The sequence below is a fragment of the Aythya ferina genome (assembly GCF_964211825.1).
Source record: "Aythya ferina genome assembly, chromosome: 8".
In the NCBI taxonomy this organism is placed as follows: Eukaryota; Metazoa; Chordata; class Aves; order Anseriformes; family Anatidae; genus Aythya; species Aythya ferina.
In genome coordinates this window covers 31831394-31849187 of record NC_140304.1, presented here as the reverse complement: position 1 = coordinate 31849187, position 17794 = coordinate 31831394, and the positions used below count along the sequence as shown (strand labels likewise).

The 17794-nt window shown below is 44.0% G+C and overlaps 1 protein-coding gene and 1 long non-coding RNA gene across 3 annotated transcripts in view; one reads left to right on the top strand and one right to left on the bottom strand.

Moving 5' to 3' along the window:
- PDE4B (phosphodiesterase 4B) overlaps positions 1-17794 on the bottom strand; it is a 180882-nt gene that overhangs the window by 104538 nt on the left and 58550 nt on the right. The gene's annotated exons all lie outside the window — the stretch shown is intronic.
- LOC311440590 lies at positions 15201-16274 on the top strand. The gene is made up of 2 exons (XR_014695478.1): positions 15201-15337; positions 15685-16274. It is a non-coding gene; the product is annotated as an uncharacterized lncRNA (long non-coding RNA).

Genomic DNA, 17794 nt, shown 5'->3' with positions numbered 1-17794 from the left:
TTAGGAGGGAAGGACTCCTGCAAGATTCTGCCTAATGACCAAAAACCCGTGACAGCAAGCAATACCTGATGCGGCCACTTCAGCTGGCCCTGTCTTATATTAACACCAAGGTGTTTTGAGTTCAGTTACAGAAATGTTCCCTGTGCGTTTTAGTGAGAACCCCAGACTGTCAGCCCCACTCTGATAGCACAAAACAATTAAAAAAAAATACAAAATCTGAAATACATATGCTTGTCTTCTTAAAGTTCTCATTACTGACGCTCATTTCTCTTCCTCCTCCTCAGGTAGCAGATGGAGTAGTACAAATCAGACGCCAGCATATCCTTGGGAAATAGTCTGAATAAATATAGCCAGTTTAAAAAACTCTAGATAGCACAAATATGAGGAGAAATAAGGCTGAATACGTGCACCATACTGACTGCCATGCACCAGATGAAGTGCAAATGCAATTTAAGAATTGAGGAAAAAGTGCATACAGCTGAATATGTGAATAGTGATACTTTATTTTCTTATCTCACTGGAAAATCAGGCTTTGTGTGGAAATGGATAACACGACAGTGGATCACGTAGTGTAAGAGCAGCTTTGCAACATCCAGAAAGCCAGCTTTTATCTTCTGCACTGCCAGATGATAAATTATTTTTTTAATAACATAACAGAGCCAATTTTCTGAGAGCCTTTCCAGAAGTTCCTGTGGAGACTGATGGTCTCTAGCACCAGCCCCGGTACACCACGCAATCTGTAGATGAAAGGATCTTAAAAGCACATCATCTAAGGCAAGGGCTTCCCATAACTACTAGCTGTTTAGGACTCTGAGATCCACTCCTTCCCCAGAAAGCCCGAGATGCAGATGCTCACTACCTGCAGGCTCCAAGCCAGCGTCAGACCTGAGGATCCTGCACGAAGAGAGAGAACCATCGAGTCACAGAATCGTTTAGGTTGGAAAAGATCTCCAAGATCATCAAGTCTAACCATTAACAAAGCACTGCAAGCCTACCTCTAAACCACATCCCCAAGCACCACATCTACACATCCTTTGAAGACCTCCAGGGATGGTGACTCAACTACTTCCCTGGGAGGCTGGTTCCAATGCCTCACAACCCTTTCAGTGAAGAATTTTTCCCTAATATCCAACCTATACCTCCCGTGGCACAACTTGAGGCCAGCTCAGATCTAGCAGCTGGCACATCTGTGCGCGTATTTTGAACTTGGTGCTAACAGTGACTAATTTCAAAAGGCTTCAGCCATGCTCACCAATTCCTGCTTAGAAACCAAACAAGAGACAGCCTGCTTATAAGGCCTACAGTTCCTCAGGAGATCCAAAAAGTTGCTGACATTCATTCTCCTTCTTAGATCAATAGAAAAAAATCTTATAATCTTTAAATGTTTTTAAAAAAATTGAAACAATGCCGTTTCACCTGCAAGAGAATAACAAGACTGATGGCATCTCTTTGTGAAGGATGTGAAGATGACTGGCTTTGCTATCATGCCTGGTCATGGGAAAAGCTGACCATTTGTAAATATGCATTGTATGTTAGCAAAGGGTTTGTCCTAGCTGAAAATCTAGACTAGAAATAGAAAACATGGATAGAAAATAAGAAATATTTCCAACAGGAGAAGTTTATCTAAAAGCTAAGCATAAGAACTGCTACCTTTATTAAATGCAGTAATTAATTAGCTACAGCTAGACAACATTAGGAGCTCAGAAAACTCGTGAGGTTTGGACTTGCTTCCCTTGCTGTGGATAGGGACCAAGAAGTCATCAAGTCACTTCCCCCATTTTCTGCCCTGGTGCTCAACACAAGGACTCAGACATGTTTGAGTTGCACAGAGGATGTTCCTTACTCTAACAGTCTTCTGCTAAGACTGGAACATGCATCTGGAATAACAGCCTCAGACAATAATACAGAATACAAATGCCAGGATACATTAGACCAACCCACAAAACAAAATCAATAGAACAGCAACTTATTTTGCTCTTGAGAAAGCTGCTCGGTGAGCTTATTCCTCCTGTCCTCTCTTACATGATTTCTGCTAAACAACACCTTCAGGATTTTGCAGTGAGAGGGAGCTGAATGAAAATTAATCAACAATTTCCAGTAAAGATGATTTACGGATAAAAGAAACTTTGATCTGAGGAAGCAGAACAAGAGCAGTGGCAGTGCCTTTGATGCAGACGATGGACTGTTTTCGGCATTACCGTCTTGGTCCTGCCGTTAGTTGAGAGATTTACCTTTCTTCTTCGGTTGAAACGTCTTTTGCCAAATAAAATATAATGTTTTGATCCCTTTTATGTCAATTATTTTGCGTTGAATATATTGACTCAAGTCTTTGTTGTGGGTGTTGCCAAGAGTGGAAAGTTCTTCTACATCTCCTTCCTTTGAAGAATGTTTCAATATTAAGTATGAGTAAGCCAAGGATGGCGATGAGTCAGACCTATCACTCAATGCAAAGGCAGCTTTGAACTACTGGAGATGACACGGAAGCCCTCAGGTGTACCAGGAAAAACGGATCCCAATGTTTCGCTCAGCTGGGAGAATCACATTTCAAGCAGCCTTGTGGAACATGGTACAGAACTCCTTCATTTACTGCATTTTCTTAACATACAATCAATGGAAGAAAATGCACCTTAAGCTTAAAACAGAGTATGCAAATCGTTACGCAACCCTGAACATTTAATATAAAAATTATGTCCAGCTTCTAGATTTGAAAAACCCATAGGAATTAGAGAAAATCAAATTCGCTAGCATTTCTGTTGAATGTATTCCCTGAAGTCAAGTAAAATTGTCCTCAAATTCTCCCAGTTGCATAAAAAAAGGTCTGAAGATTACTAAAAACCTGTGGCTCATTTTTAATACGAGAGACAAAAATGTTTAACATCAACCTTACTCCCTGACAATATTTTGTCAGGAGAGAGCTACACTAATAATATTTATCTATGAATATAAATAACTCATTCCTTTTGAAAAGGCATTCAGATGTCCAAAATAGCAATTCATCTCCCTGTTTTTGTTAATCACCAGCAAACTGTGAATTTTCATGGGGAGACGACAGTCCCTGCGAGGGGGCCATACGGGGCACCTCAGCTGGGAAGCGGGCGCAGGCCTCCCCGTGTTAGGGGCTGCTCCTTCTCAGACCCTGTTGTGTTATGACCCCCTGTCCAACAGCTCCTTCACAAACAGAGGCGGATTTGCTTCTCTCACATTACAAACGTGATGATTCCCTTGTAATCCCATTCCTTTTTTCACACCGCTCTAGGGGAAACTGAAATGGAGCCGACAGGCCTTGGCACACAAACACGAGCAGGCAAAGACTTTGGAGACGTTATTTAGGGGTCGGCTCTGCGCTCGCATGGCAATGACAGCCACTTTAAGGGCACATCAGTGCTTCTACAATGGCCTTCACCCCGTTTGTTTGGCCGTGACAGGACCCATGAGGTGCTGGGCCGCAGTGGCGTGGGTCACGGCCTCCTCTGCGTAGCACGATGGCTGCCTCACCGCCACCACCCCGAGCCTGGGAGGGTTTTGAGAAGCCAGGGAGCGGTTCAGAGCAGGTCATTAATCTGTATGCAAACGAACGGCGGGCACAAGGTATCAGCCCGCTAAGGACCCTCGCTCAGCAAGGCAGAGCAGCTCCGGCTCTGTTTCCCCGACGCTCCAAGTGCTATTTTCGCTGGATGACGCCCGCAGTGCCATGGTTACAGCAACGCCGCACAAAGCCTCGCTCCCGCCTCTCCTGCTGCTACCAAGGACCCCTCAGCTCAGCACAGCCGCTGCCAGGCCCCTTCCTTCCCCTCGCTGCCACCTGGGGACAACCCCGCTGCCACCCGGGGACTTGGCGAGGGACCCGGGGGCCCGCGGCCGCTCGCCACGTAACGGTGTGGGCACGGGCCGTCGGCTCGGCCCATCGGTACTTAACAGCCTTCACTCCCTCATTACATTTTAATGGTCTTTGTTTTATTAAAAAAGTTACTCAGCACTTCAGAAGGCTCTGTAGCTGACCACGAGCTGTGTCTTGTTGCTGTGCAAATTTTTCCAAGCCCCTACGTCATGCCACAAAGAGCAAGCGGGCAATGCCACACAAACAGGCATTTAGTAAGCTCCGCAGGCTCTAGCAGAGGTCTTTGAACCTTTCTTTCCGAGATGTGTAATTTAAGCCTATTCTACATACTGTTTTTCCCCATTTACAAACACAAAAAAACTAATTTTTCATCTCACCGGAACCTTACCAAGCTCAATAACCAGATAATGGATTCTGAGCACAGTTAAGCAAACCTTATTCAGACAGAAATCTCATCAGCTGGGCTTTGCAGTATTTTTTATTTTTTTAAAAGAATTATTTGCTTATATCTTGACACTGTTGTATTCAATTCCAAACCTTGTTTTGAATTTCAAACTCTATCCCCTTTTCTGCTACCTATTGGTCCGTCCTGAAAAGAAGATTACTCTGGTCAATCTTTGTCTTATCATGCAATTTTCTCATTTTTCACATTACTGAATACTAATGTAATTTCACTATTATCTATTTTCAAATCAGAACTGAAGAAGAGGTTGGCTTGGGGTGGGCTGGTTTTGGGTTGTGTTTTTTTATTTTTTTCCAAGTTAATGACTCCCACCTGTGTCTTTCATGGTAGAAGGCATTAATTAAATCTGCAGAATTTCAAACATTTTCTTGACATAATGGTTGCTTACCCATTATCAGACTACCATTTTTCCCTCCACCACTATGCTTAAAATAATGAGCAAGTGACAGCCATTAAATGTCAGCGCAGAGAAGTGGCAGATCGATGGAGAATGACTTGTGCCTGCGTGTTCTCCAGCAAGTCTGGCCACTATGTCTGACACAGTATCAACACAGATAAAACCCGGGCTTTAACAAGTAAGTTTGAAAAGGGCAAAATCCACAATTTGTTTTCTTCTCTTTTTTTGCCTATCCCCCCCTTTGTATATATATATTTTTTTAACTGATCAGCCAGCAGCCTGGCACTTTATTTAGTGTTCAAAGAGCCTCATGCCCGCTCTTTGCCATGACAGCCCCAAGGAAAAAATATAAATAAAAATAAATAAACCTCAATTTCTTTGAAAATCTGCTTGCATTTCAAACTTTCCAACCACCAGCAGCACCAGCCACGCTTCAGGCATGCCATGCCTTACTTTTTGTCCTAAAAGTGGCAGGTGCCAGGCAGGCAAGAGCAGGTTCCCCCAGCAGCACAAGGGGCTCGCAGGAGGGTTTGCACCATCCCTACGGCCGTGCCTCTGGGTTTAGCTCCTACTGACAAAACAGCGAGCGAATTACTTCTCTGAGATTTGTTATAACTTCATTTTTCTTGATTTCCTCTCATGCTTTCTTTACCAGTGAATTAGTGCATGCATTACAGAAAGCAAGGTTTCCTACCGAAATAAAACCAAGAAAGGTCAGATTCGCTGAAGCCCAAACATCCTAGCACTGCTAAAGCATCCACATCCCTCACTGCTCCTTGCCAGTTCCTACACAGACTTGTTCTAAGATTCCAGCAGAATCAGACACTATGCAAGAATACCTGCCTGAAATCAGTGCTGGTTGGCTTTAAGTCCTGCTGTAAGGTACAATCTGATAACTTGTGTTGATTAAAAAAGGAGTACCTGCTGCTGCTTTCAGCGCTAGAATAACTTCTGGTATTTCACTCAAGCGACTTGGATGTCTGAGCACACAAACACATCAAACTGCAAGACAGAATGGAAAATTCCACTGGAAGAAACAGGCACATTTTTTTTTTTTTTTTTTTTTTATTTATTTATTATCGGCTGGCATTTCTTTTCCTTTATTAGCGTCTGCTGCTTCAGGTCTCACAGCTGCAAGGATGCTTTGTGCGTGTGCTGCCCACCTTGGCATTATTCAGCAGAAAACACAGCACTTACTTCTTACAGCTCTAGCATCTTTGCAGGACCTGGTACCAGCACCTCGTTTGGCTTGTGCGTAGCCCCATAACGCAGAGGCAGCAGGGGAACCCAAAGCTCCAGCATGCCCCTGCCTTCCCACCTCACCCCACTCCATCCCCTCCTCGTTTCAGCCAAGTTCCAGCTCCCTCCCACCACCCGATGTCCCCCCAGCTCCTCTACTTTGCTTGCAGCAGCACCCCCCTGCCTGCCTCTGCCGCCAGCACGGTTTCCACATCCTCTCCTCACGGTAACAATGGCAGCCTCCACTTCTTCTTCGGGATCAGGGAAATGTAAAGCCATGCAAGTTTTCGTTCAAATATCTTACAGAGCTATTCTCAAGCCTGAAGGAGATGAGACGTAAAGGAAGAGCACTGTTTCAATTTAAATACCACAAAGCACCAAAGGTACTTGTTTAAAGGTCAACACTCCCAACACATCTCTTCTAAAGCACTACAAATAACAGCAAAAATCCTTCCTTGTCTCGATGTGCTGTTAGATGTCTTAAGCATTCTCCCTGTGCCTACGGTAAGAATTACTGCTTAATGAAGAAGGGGACATTCACAAATCCCTCCCAACAGAGGCTCTACCTCAGTGGGAAGGAACAAATCAATTCACTACCTGGAATTAATAAACACCCTGAGTTCGTTCTCATTCTGGCTCACCCCCAGAAATACGCAATCATTTGCCATTGTTGATTTGTTTGCATTAAGCTTTACTGCACACACTGACACCAGAATCGGGCCAACCTGAAAATCCCATAACTTGTTTAAAAACAAGAATCTCCATTCACAGCCAGCAAAGACAAAAGAGATCCCAGCAGAAAGGGCTCCCATTGCTGGGAAGCAGCGGTTTGATGGCACTCAATGACACCTAGGAGCAGAGCAGAACCTCCCCAGGCCCAGGACAGAGCTCTTTCCAGGTACCAATTCATTAGGTCAGCTCAGAGCACTGCATCCCTCCCTTCGGGTGACCTTGCAGCCAGGGGCCAATGCTGCAAGACCCTCACGTCCTCCCAGTTCTCAGAGCACAAATGGCATTTAGAGGCTTGTACGAAGAGATGCTGACAGCGAAGAGAAAGAATCTTTGTTTTAATCCTCGAAAATGTTAGGTAACATTCATAACACACTTAATTAATAGAAATTATACTTAATTTTTTTTGTAGTGAAAATTGCATGACTTTATCTTACAGAACAAAATCCTTGGCGAGTGAACACACCACATGTCACACTGAGCAAAGCAGCTATTAACTTACTCTTCAGTGACACAAAATAATGTTCTCAATAAAATATGCAGAACACAAGTGACACTAATACAAAAGAAGGATGGCTTGACTGCGGTTCCCAGCACAAGTCCTCCTGAAGTTAAAAATAAAACAAACAGAGTTATAGCACTGAGGCTGGTACCTACGTGGTTGCATCCATTCTGCCAAGTGCCGTGGCAAGATGCATTATAAACAAAATAAAAACTTGTGAAAGATGCAATGCTGCTGTATTTCAAACCCAGGACAGGCACATCCAATCCTGTCCAGAACAGCTGGAATCAAACAGAGGAAGGGATTATCCACAAAATTATAATTAACCTTGTATAAGGTGTTCCTGGCTAACACAAAGAGCTGTCTTTATTCAGTTCTGTAAGACAGGAAAAGACCCAAGAGTTAGATTAATGATACAAAGATTTATACCTTAGGAAGAAAGACAGCTATGAAATGAAATCCTGCCCATGCAAATCTTGGTGGTTTTTTTTGACATCAGAGGGCGAGACGTTCAGCCCTAAGCAAGCCCCCTAACCCATTTTAACATCATCTGAAACAACAAACGATGGTGAAAAAAGAAAGAGAAAAAAATTACCTTCTGGCAAGGATGGCAAACAGCACATAAATGCACATTATTTAACTTCTCAGTGAGAATATTTAGGAACAGCTGCCGTCCCCTAGCAGTATTTTTGTCTCTACAGTCAGATGTGAATGAGTTTGGGGGATACAGACACTAACTGAAAAAATTCACCAAGAATGAGAAAAGGTGAAAATTCCCGAGGGAGAGCTGTGTATTTGTCAGTTTCTCAACCCAATTAAAAATGTCTATTTAAATAACAATTATCAGGATTCACAGACATCATTTGAATACTTTGAACAAAGCAATTTCCTTCTCACCAAAGTGCTAGACAAGACAGAGTTACGATTTTTTTTTTAAGGGGGCACAAGACCATTAGGAAGATTTCCTATTTCGGGGATTTTTTTTCCTCCTTGGGGGGGGAACCAAAGGCAGGCTGCATTGTTTCCATGGTCCCTTGATTAACTGCCATAGTAACTAGGTGGTAGTGGATCTGGAGCAGGCTCCCTCCTCTTATTTTCACGTCGGTTGTTATACTTGAGGTGAGAGCACCGGGGCCATTTCTTTCCATACTCTGTATCATGCAAAACACCTGAACCTGTTTGTAAGAAATGAAGAAGGAATACAGCAGTCTACAGACACAAACTGGATCTTTCCAGGTGAAACTGAGCTGGAAGGTGTGCTCCGGATGCACCCGGGGCTCTCCAGCCCCAGTTGGGCACTCGGTTTTTGGAACCAGCCCCAGGTTGAACCCTCAGAGCTGTGACATGGACACAAAGGGTCTGCGGACACCAGAGCCTCACCACTGCTCTCCTCTCCCCGTTTGCTCTTACTGAGCCCACTGCTTGCCAATGTGGACCAAACCTCACCGTGCCGATGGCAGCTTTGCCTACAGCAGACCTTAAAGAGAGAGCAAAGTCAAGCAGCCTGCACACCTGCCTGCTGCGGAACAGCATTTCTCTCCCGGAGAACCTGCAGAGCTGAAGACAGCTTCGCAAATGTCAGTCCCCAGCAGATGCTGCACTCTCATTCAAGTATTTCAGAATCTGCACTTCAAAACCAGCACAGATCGCCCTCCTTTGGAGAGGGGGCTTTGGTCTCACCAGGGAGAAGGGACTCGCCCGGTGGAAGGCTCTGAACCTGTCTCCTCCAGCAGTGCAGATGGGGAAAGGAGGCCGGAGAGGTCACCAGAAGAGGGAAGACACCACCCAATAAATGGGACGAGCCCCCTGCAGCCTCGCACAGTGCTCCCTGGAGCCCAGCAGGCAGCAGGGTGCCCGGGGAGCACCTTGGCACGCGGTGCAGGGCGCCTCGGCTGGGATGTATGACCCTGCTGCCTTACGTAACCGCAGCCATCAATCCATCCAGCAGTTATTTTCCACTCTGACCTCTGGTCCCACACACCAGACACATATGTGAGGTGAATTAACATCCTCGCAGGAAGCGTGGAGGAAGGTGCTTTCATGACAAGGAGTACGAAGCCACCAGCACGTGGCGTCTGCACGACCAGCAGGGAAGCAGGGAAGGAACACAGGTAAAAGCAGTAACGTGGGTTAGGATCTCCCTTCTCACTGCACTGTACGCCCTCACCAGCTTATTTTAGTGCAGATGGAGGTCAGCCCCTCGCCATCCCCCTTGAAGTGAGGTCCCCGTTGGCTGTTCCTCGACTCCCAGCCCGGCTATGCTGCATTTAGCCTCCTCCAGCCTAGCAGGACGACTGCCAGAAACGCACCTCTTTGCTCTGCTGCTGTTCTATGTATATTGATTAAAAATAACCACAGAACCCAACACCTTTTTAATTAATATCTTACCTTGCCTCTGTCTACCACACTTTTTCACAGTAAAATTCTGTAAAATCTCATAAAAACAACATGTGAAAATGCAAGTGATTTGTTGACCTCCCAGGATGTTTCCCCAGACTCCTCTAATGTTATATTTGCCTTTCTGGACACAGAGATTACAAGCAACAACATTGCTCAGCCAGCCAGATCGAGATATGTATGGCAAGAGAAAGAATATTATTGTAACAGATTACAATGCACTGAACAATACGCTTCCAGTGCTGTAGGCAAGAGCATCTATCCACTCTGTTGGCCTAATATCAATAATTCAATATTAACGCTTCTCAGCAAAAGTAGAGGCTTTCCAGGGGAAGTATTCTTCAAATGTTTATGTCTATACACAGCCCTGACACGCAGATCAAAACCATGAAATTGGTTAAAAATATTCTAAAATTAACTTAACAATTATACTTGGGGAAATGATGAATACAGATTAATGAACCACAGCTTGTGTTAGGAGTATTTCCTCAAGTAAACAAGCTGCAACACGCACACGTGTTAGTGTGGTTGCTTATTCAGAGGCGCTGAAATTCCCACAAGAAAGCGATGAGGAAACCACCTGAACGTTCATGCTTCTCAAGGGGAAAAAAGTCATTCATGTGTAAGTTTATATGAAATAAATATATCTCTTGTGACTCTTTCCTTCCAGAATCTGACACCATGTTGGGGTGGGCAAAGGAGGCTTGTTACAATTCATCAGTTTTCTCCCCTGGCCTGAGAAGGTGATCATGGGTGACCTGGGGTGCTGCACTCCATCTGTGCTCACATCCTCTCCTCTTTTCTCATCATGTAGAGTGAAATAATTTACATTATTCCTGGTGGGAATTGCTAATCGTGGTTATGCCAAAGAGAGCTTCAACAAAATCTTTTTCCTTGGTTTAGACTGGAGGCCAACAAACTAGGTGTACTTGATGCCCATAAATCCTGACCATTCACTGAACCAGAAATGAATCATTTATACCTGCAATTTGCATTATTTACATCAGTGAAATACTACTTAAAATTCATAAAATAATTTACGGGATGGCTATGAACGTCAGAAATAAAAAAGTACAACAGAAATACATTGTGAAAACTGCGTGTTACCTCTCCTGCTGTGTTTTGTTAAAAGCACACCAACAGGCACTGAAAACAATCCCAGCAGAACGATGCCGCAGCTTGGTTAATTTGTGCTGGAAGCAGAACACAGACCTGGGGGTTGTGGTGCAACTTGCTGCTTTCACCCTCATTTTTACCAGAGATCATCACCTCCCCACAATCAGACAGCAACTCCAATTTTGGACTGGTTAAATTTCCTGTTATTTCGACAAGAAAACTGGAACAATTTTCATTGTTACTCCATGTGGACATTCCACTGGTATTTTCAGCCCTTAAATGTTAATGCATTAACTGAAGCACTACTTATACTGAAAAGCAAATTGTTTTTCAAAACCCTCATGAAATCTGGCTCCACAATTTCCAGCGGTGCTCTGTCAGGGACTGCAGTTTTAACCCTGGCTGTTTTATACACAGATATTTTGAGAGCGGAGAAAAAGTATACACACTGCGCTACTTAACAGCATAATCTGCAGGACAACGGATAGCTTATTAAGGGACAAAAGTCCAATTAAAAATATTAAATGAACCTAAGCAGCAATTGGTATAAGCACTGGATTTAGTCTGCTAGTGCCTCAGTCATGGCACAGTGCCCTGCAGTGCTGGTGTCTCTCTCCGCCCTGTTCCTCTCCAAAAAACAACAAAAAAACTCCGCAAGCCTGGGATGTATTTGGTTTTAAAAAAAAAAAAAAATTAATCTCTTCTTACAGATCTGATTTGTACTTTGGGATAATCTCTTCGTGACAGCTCTCCAAAACCTTCAATGTAGGAAAAGGGGCCAGCTGAGGAGAGAACGAGCCCTGCCTAGGTGCTCACAGGAGGATGGATTCCTGCTCTCCCTGAGCAGAGCTTTCCCTGCCCAACACACTGCGGATTAGTTTCTGGAACACGTCTGTGGTGATGGTGTTTGGGGAGCAGCAGAGACCTCGGTGCTGTAAAGGTGTCAACAGACTCGGGAAGCGATGAGACAGACCTGGAGCGACGTTATCATACATGCGTGTGGTGGAGGACTGGTCAATAGCCAAGTGCCTTTCAAAACGTTAAACGTTCTCGCTGAGGAAGGATTAAGGCTGATGAGGCAGAAATTACATTTCCTCGTGTAGGTGGCACCATATGGGAGTTGTCACAACACATGCTCCTGCAGAGGCACGTGTCCCAGAGCTCTGCTGCCTCTCATACACGGGGACTTACCCCAGCGACAGCAGAATTTGTGCATTAATTACCGAAACCTTAAAAATCATCTTCTGGGAGGGCACTGGGGTCCCTTGGGGTGCCTGGCAGAGCTGGGTCTCAGCCCCGGGGACGAGCCTGGCCTCTTGGCAGCAGCACCAGGGCTCCGATGGGGAGCAGCAGCCCCGCGGGCCCTTGGGGCTGCAGTACCCACAGAGGGGTGTCCCTGACCTCCACCTCCAGGCACAGCGTGTGCCAGGACCTCTCCTCTCCCAGCAGGAGGGTGGAAGGGGCCTGGCAGACAGCAGGGGCTGTCCTGCAGCCCGTGGTCCTGTGGCTCGGCCCCGTGAGGCCTACACGGACAGCACGGCAGGAGCCATTACCTGGCTGCTTGGAAGGGGCCTTCTGCACCAACAGCACCTCGGAAACATTCAGCACAGAAAATTCCTCTCGGTTTGTCCTCAAAAGACTTAAATGTGATGACCTAGAGATTAATCTTCTGCCTGCACCGTAAATCCAAGCGGCGCAGCAGGAGGCCCACACATGTCACGGCAATCAAAACAGTTCAGCCCCACCAGTTCAGGGAAGGATTACTGCAGGGGAATGAAAAAAAATGTTTTAACAGCTCAATAAGCCAGCCAGCGTCTTAAAAATACTTAAAGATATGAAGATGTCCACTCTGTTTCTGATCAGAGAATGAAAGATTAGAAACGTGAAGTCAATATATTCCACCTGGGCTCCAATTCCAGGCTCATATGCTCTCTGCGAGTACAGATTGATGAAGCAGGAACAAAACAAATAGATGCTAAGGCTGCCTAAAACCTCAGCCAAACAAACTGTCCACAGGAAAACACACTAGCGTGAGAGAGACAGGAACAGCAGGACAGAAATGAAATTGGATTCTTTAGTTCATATGTCTAAAACATTAGAAATTCCCTCGCTTACCAGTAAATGTTAGTATGAGAGGGATAGGCCTAGAAAAACAAACTGAACGCTGACAGGGTATGCCACAGAGGAATCACGTGGCTTTGAAAGGAAATAAGGCAAGCATAACAGGTCCGGTGGGATTAATATCAAGAAAGACTAAAATCAGAGGACACTCATCTGTTAGGCATGTCACAGCTAACACAGTCACTCTGATTGCCAACGTTTGTTTCCAGGTATTAATACAAGCAGTAAAAAAACATATCAGAGTGGTAACAGATAAAAGCACTGCTAGGAATATTGGGATGAAATGAAGAATAAAGGTCTACACTACACAAAGAAGCTTCCAGACCCTGATATTCACTGAACAGGAACAGTGCATCAAGCTGCAGAGGCTCTGATACTGAGGACATCTATCCCAGACCTGCAGGAACCATGGACTTCCCAGTAACCTTCCCTGATGGTTACTGGAACCAGTAATGGCACACTTTGGGCCGGGCCCACGCAGGGACCCAGAGAGCATGGAGCAAGCTGAGCGCAGCAACGTGTGGGGAATATAATGCTCCATAATGACCAGGTGCATACAAAATGGGGTAAACATCCAAAAACACAATAAATAATCACGGTTACCTTAAATCTATTCTGTTTGTGCATACATAAAGCAAAGGTACTTCTTTTTAGTAAGGATCTACAGACTTCCAGGGAGAGGTGAGGGGGAAGAAGGACCTCATTAAGGGTTTTGGCTAACAAAAAAATCTGAGTTACTTTTATAGCCTGTTAATTCTTTTATTTGTACTGTACGCATACATCCTATTTAAGATAAGTATGTTAAATCAGTGTAGAGAAGGTTAATGGATTATTTCAAAAAATAGCTTTGTGATCCTGAAAAGTATCTCAAGACTAAAACTAATAAAAAATAAAACAACCTTAGAACAAAAATACGATCTCTTTCCCATAAGACCTATGACAGTTTTTCAATAAAGAATATTAGAAGTTTGCTATAAAGAAATTATTTTCTGCAAAATATATTTATAATAACCCTTGATCTGCAATCACTATATTCCTGTTAATCAACATGTGATTAACCCGCACCTTTTGCTCTGTACCGACTCCTCTTTACCAAGGCTTTGCCAAAGTGACTGCCATTTCCAGCAGCACAAAAGACATACTAATATAACTATACAACAGAGGAAAACTAAAAAATATGTTAAGCTTGACTGGGGTGCCCAGCTGGAGAATTAGAAGAGTCCCAATTTGCAGACCTATCTCAAACCCAAGTCGCTGGGAGCTCTGCAGCTCATCAGAACCAAACCCAGCCATGACGACCTGCTAGCAGACAGAATCACAGAATCACAGAATTTTCTAGGTTGGAAGAGACCTCAAGGTCATCGAGCCCAATTTGTAGACACCACCGAGTCTACAATCTAACCCATGAGGAATCTCCCAGATCTAAATTGTGGCAGGAAGCCAAAGAACTCAAACCAAGCACCCCCCAAAACTACGTTCTTCAGCTGTCCTGAATACCTTTGCCACAAGGGCTGACGATTCAAGTCCCCAGAACTCGCTGCCAGCTGCAAACGCTCTCACCAAGAGACTTTCATCCAAACACAGCAGTTTCTCGTCGGCACACCCTGTTATACCACGCTTGTATTTATTAAGCACTAATAAGTTTTTAATCTTGGTTATTCTTTTCAGTTGAGTCATTACTGGAATACTTTATTGCCTTTCTGAAATGATTAACAGCAGTGACCTTTTCAAAATTTGGAAGGATCTTTTCTGCATGCTAAGTAAGAACACAATGGCTTAATTTAAACTATAGCACAAACCCAATCTGCCTGAATAATCTCTGTCAACAATCACCTAACACTAAGAAAGTCAAATAAAAATGCACAGTCAGTAGCAGGTTTGTTTTTAATTCCTCTGTCCTTTTTAATATCCTGCTCTAGGCAAGAGTTATGGGTGACAAAGCCAGCCATAGTTATCACATCAATTTAACTTCTGTGCATGAAGCCAAATCCAATTCAGATGCGAGAAGCTGCAAAGATCAATTTTTCAACATGACAAAACCCTCGCTGCTGCAGTTGCCCAGGTCCCAAATCACAGCAGATTCGCTACGCGAGGCCAGGTGACCACAAAGACACCTCTGTGCTGCCTCTGACAGAGGAATAAGAAAATTGGACCACAGAAGCACAATTGTGCCAGCACAATCAACAGAAGTTACTTGAAGGAGATGTCTGCCAAAGAAAAAGCTGACTGAAGAGTACTAAACAGCTCTGAAACTTTAAGTGATCAGTGCTATTTCTTTTCACCAAGATGAAATGACGGGTAATTTTTGTGAACAGTTCTCCCTCAAAGTAGCCATATCCACTCAATTGTTACCAGCTGCAGGATTCCCAGCCCAGGGCCTTTATGTCAAATGGGGAATATCAGATAATTGCTTGCACTTGGGTCACACTGAAAGGGAAAAATAAAGTTATTTCCAACTGCAACACACTGCTGTTTTTAGAGATTGCTGTATTGCTTTAAACCCAAAGTTCCTTCAAAGCACGTCTACTTGGAAAGGTGAAGAGCATATGTTGCCATGAACTGCTCTTTAAGTCTCTGAAATGCTGTATTCGGCTTTGAAATTTAAATTTCTGAAACGTAGATCAAGAGATGTGGTATGAAAATAGGCCATTTGCAGCACTGGAAAAGCATTTGTATTAAAGCCTTCTGTTCTACGTGGAGGCAAAGTACTCTTGAACATTAAAGTCGCAGCTTGCATTCTTGTCCCTGTTTGAGATTTGCTTTTATCTCTCTTATCTCTTTTTAACCTTTGTCTGCGGTAATTGTTTTTGTTAAGTCTTGTTAATTAAGACTGTGAGCTCATCAGGGAAACCTGCCTCTCCTTTTGTTTCCCATTCCTGTAGCAGCCTGGCAGAAGTGCAGCATCCAAAGGCGTCAGACGAGAAGCCCACCAGAAGCACCGCACGGCATTGCGGAGCCGAGGTCCTCCATCCACCCGTCCACCTCCAGCAGAAGGCTTCTGCCCACAGAGCTGTGGTTCTGCCAATGAAGCTGGTTTCCCGCTCTCGGTGGGAGATTTTAATATTGGCAATTAAAAACCCGCTGGAATTAAATCATTCCTCCTCTCAGCCCAGAGCCGATGCCCTTCACGCGCTCTCAGCCGTATCGCAGCGCTCCTTCCCACCCCGCTGACTTCCCAGTTTGGTCGGAGTTTCGCTAAATGCTATGTATTTATTCTCTTTGTCTGAGGCCTTGAAAGTTGGCTTTTAGTCTGTATGACAGGGCTCATAAATTAGTGACTATGAATTATTCATTAGGTATTTAACCAAATGCTCTACCAAAATGCCCAGTGGCTGCAAATCTAACAAAAATACATTATATATTCTATTTTTTCTTGATAAAACACTAAATACTACTTTCTTTTTTTCCAAAATTTCCTTAAGGCATCACTAGCTTTTACCTTAAGTGATACTAGAATAAAAGGCAGATTTAATAATCTGTTTCAGTTTCTTATCTTCCCTTTTCTTGAACCATTAATATAACTGAAAGCAGAAATGTAACTCAGCTTGTTATCTTTGCAAAATCAAATACATTAGACAGGGTATTATTTGCCTCAGGCAATGCCATTTCAAGTTTGTATCACTCCTAGCCAGGACCATTCAGTTTACAAAGAAAAAAATTTGGATTTGACAATGACTGCTGCCACTTGTCTACAATGAGCAATTGCTCTTTCACCAAGAAATCAGTTTCCACCCCAATACATTTGAATGAGCAAACCTGTGGTGTTTATTACATAGGAAATATTTTCCCTAAAGTCTTGAAATAATTAGAATTTGTTTTTCTTTGCCACGCTAGCAAGAGAAATCGGATATTAACCAAGACCTCTCTTATGAGAGCAATTCCATCTTTAACAACTTAGAAATGAGATTTTTAACAATGAAATACAGCGCTCATTTGTTTGCATGATAAACACGAAGGGAAAGAAAACCCAGCAACCAAATGCCTGGGCCTTAAACCGTGGGCTGAGGGCTCCACACGTCACCAACCTGGGGGAGCTGCTCTCAGCATGAGAGTTGTTGTGAATGCCTGGTCCCCTCTCAGCGACAGCCTCGGGGCTGAACACTACGCTCCTGGTCTTCTACACTTTGATTTACATGATTGATACATGACATCACTCCAAGACTTCTGAATACCTGCCTTAAATCATGATGCACACATCTTTAAATGAGTTTTCAGTCCTATTTATTTTTTTCTCATTTTCTTCCTCGCTGCCTTCACAGTTACTAGCTCAACCTTCAATATTGTGCTTGAAAACCTCCGGCCTTGTCGTCTCACTCCGTCCCCCATCCCTTCTGCACAGAGGCCAGAGCACAGTTTCTCAGTCTGATTGCTGCTCTTTTGGGACTTACATTACAAATGACAATAAGTCAGCCAACAGAAAGCCTGAGCAGAAATCCAGGTCTGACACTGGAACATGAACGATGGGAGGTCAAGCGACAGAGGAGGCAGCGAGCAGTGGAGCGATCTAGGTCGAGGCTGATGGAAATCCTCCGACACGGGAGCACAGCCGTCAGCTCGGGCCACCGGGAGAACTTGTCAACTCTTCCACAGCTGGTGCTTCAGAACAGGGCCAGGATCCTCATTCATAATATTTTTCAAACTTCACTTTGTGAATTAACATCACTTTAAGTCCTTCTAGTTCATTCTGAATTATTTTAACCACCCATTAAAACCGAATTCCTTTCTCAAGTACAGCTTGAGGCTATTTTGAGGGAGTACACTACAAAGGGAGCGTGCTGTCAAATTCGGTTAGTGGTTAATAGTACGTGAATCCAAACAATATAAATATGCTCAGAACACAACAAAACAACCCATCGGAAAATATTTCTGTCCTACAGAGCAAACTCCTGACGTTTTTCACTTAGCCTCATGTGGAGTCCTAGGTTACAGAACTCCAGAAAATGAAGATTTAACCCAAAGTACAGAGCCTGTTGTCAAAAAATCTTCAGTGCT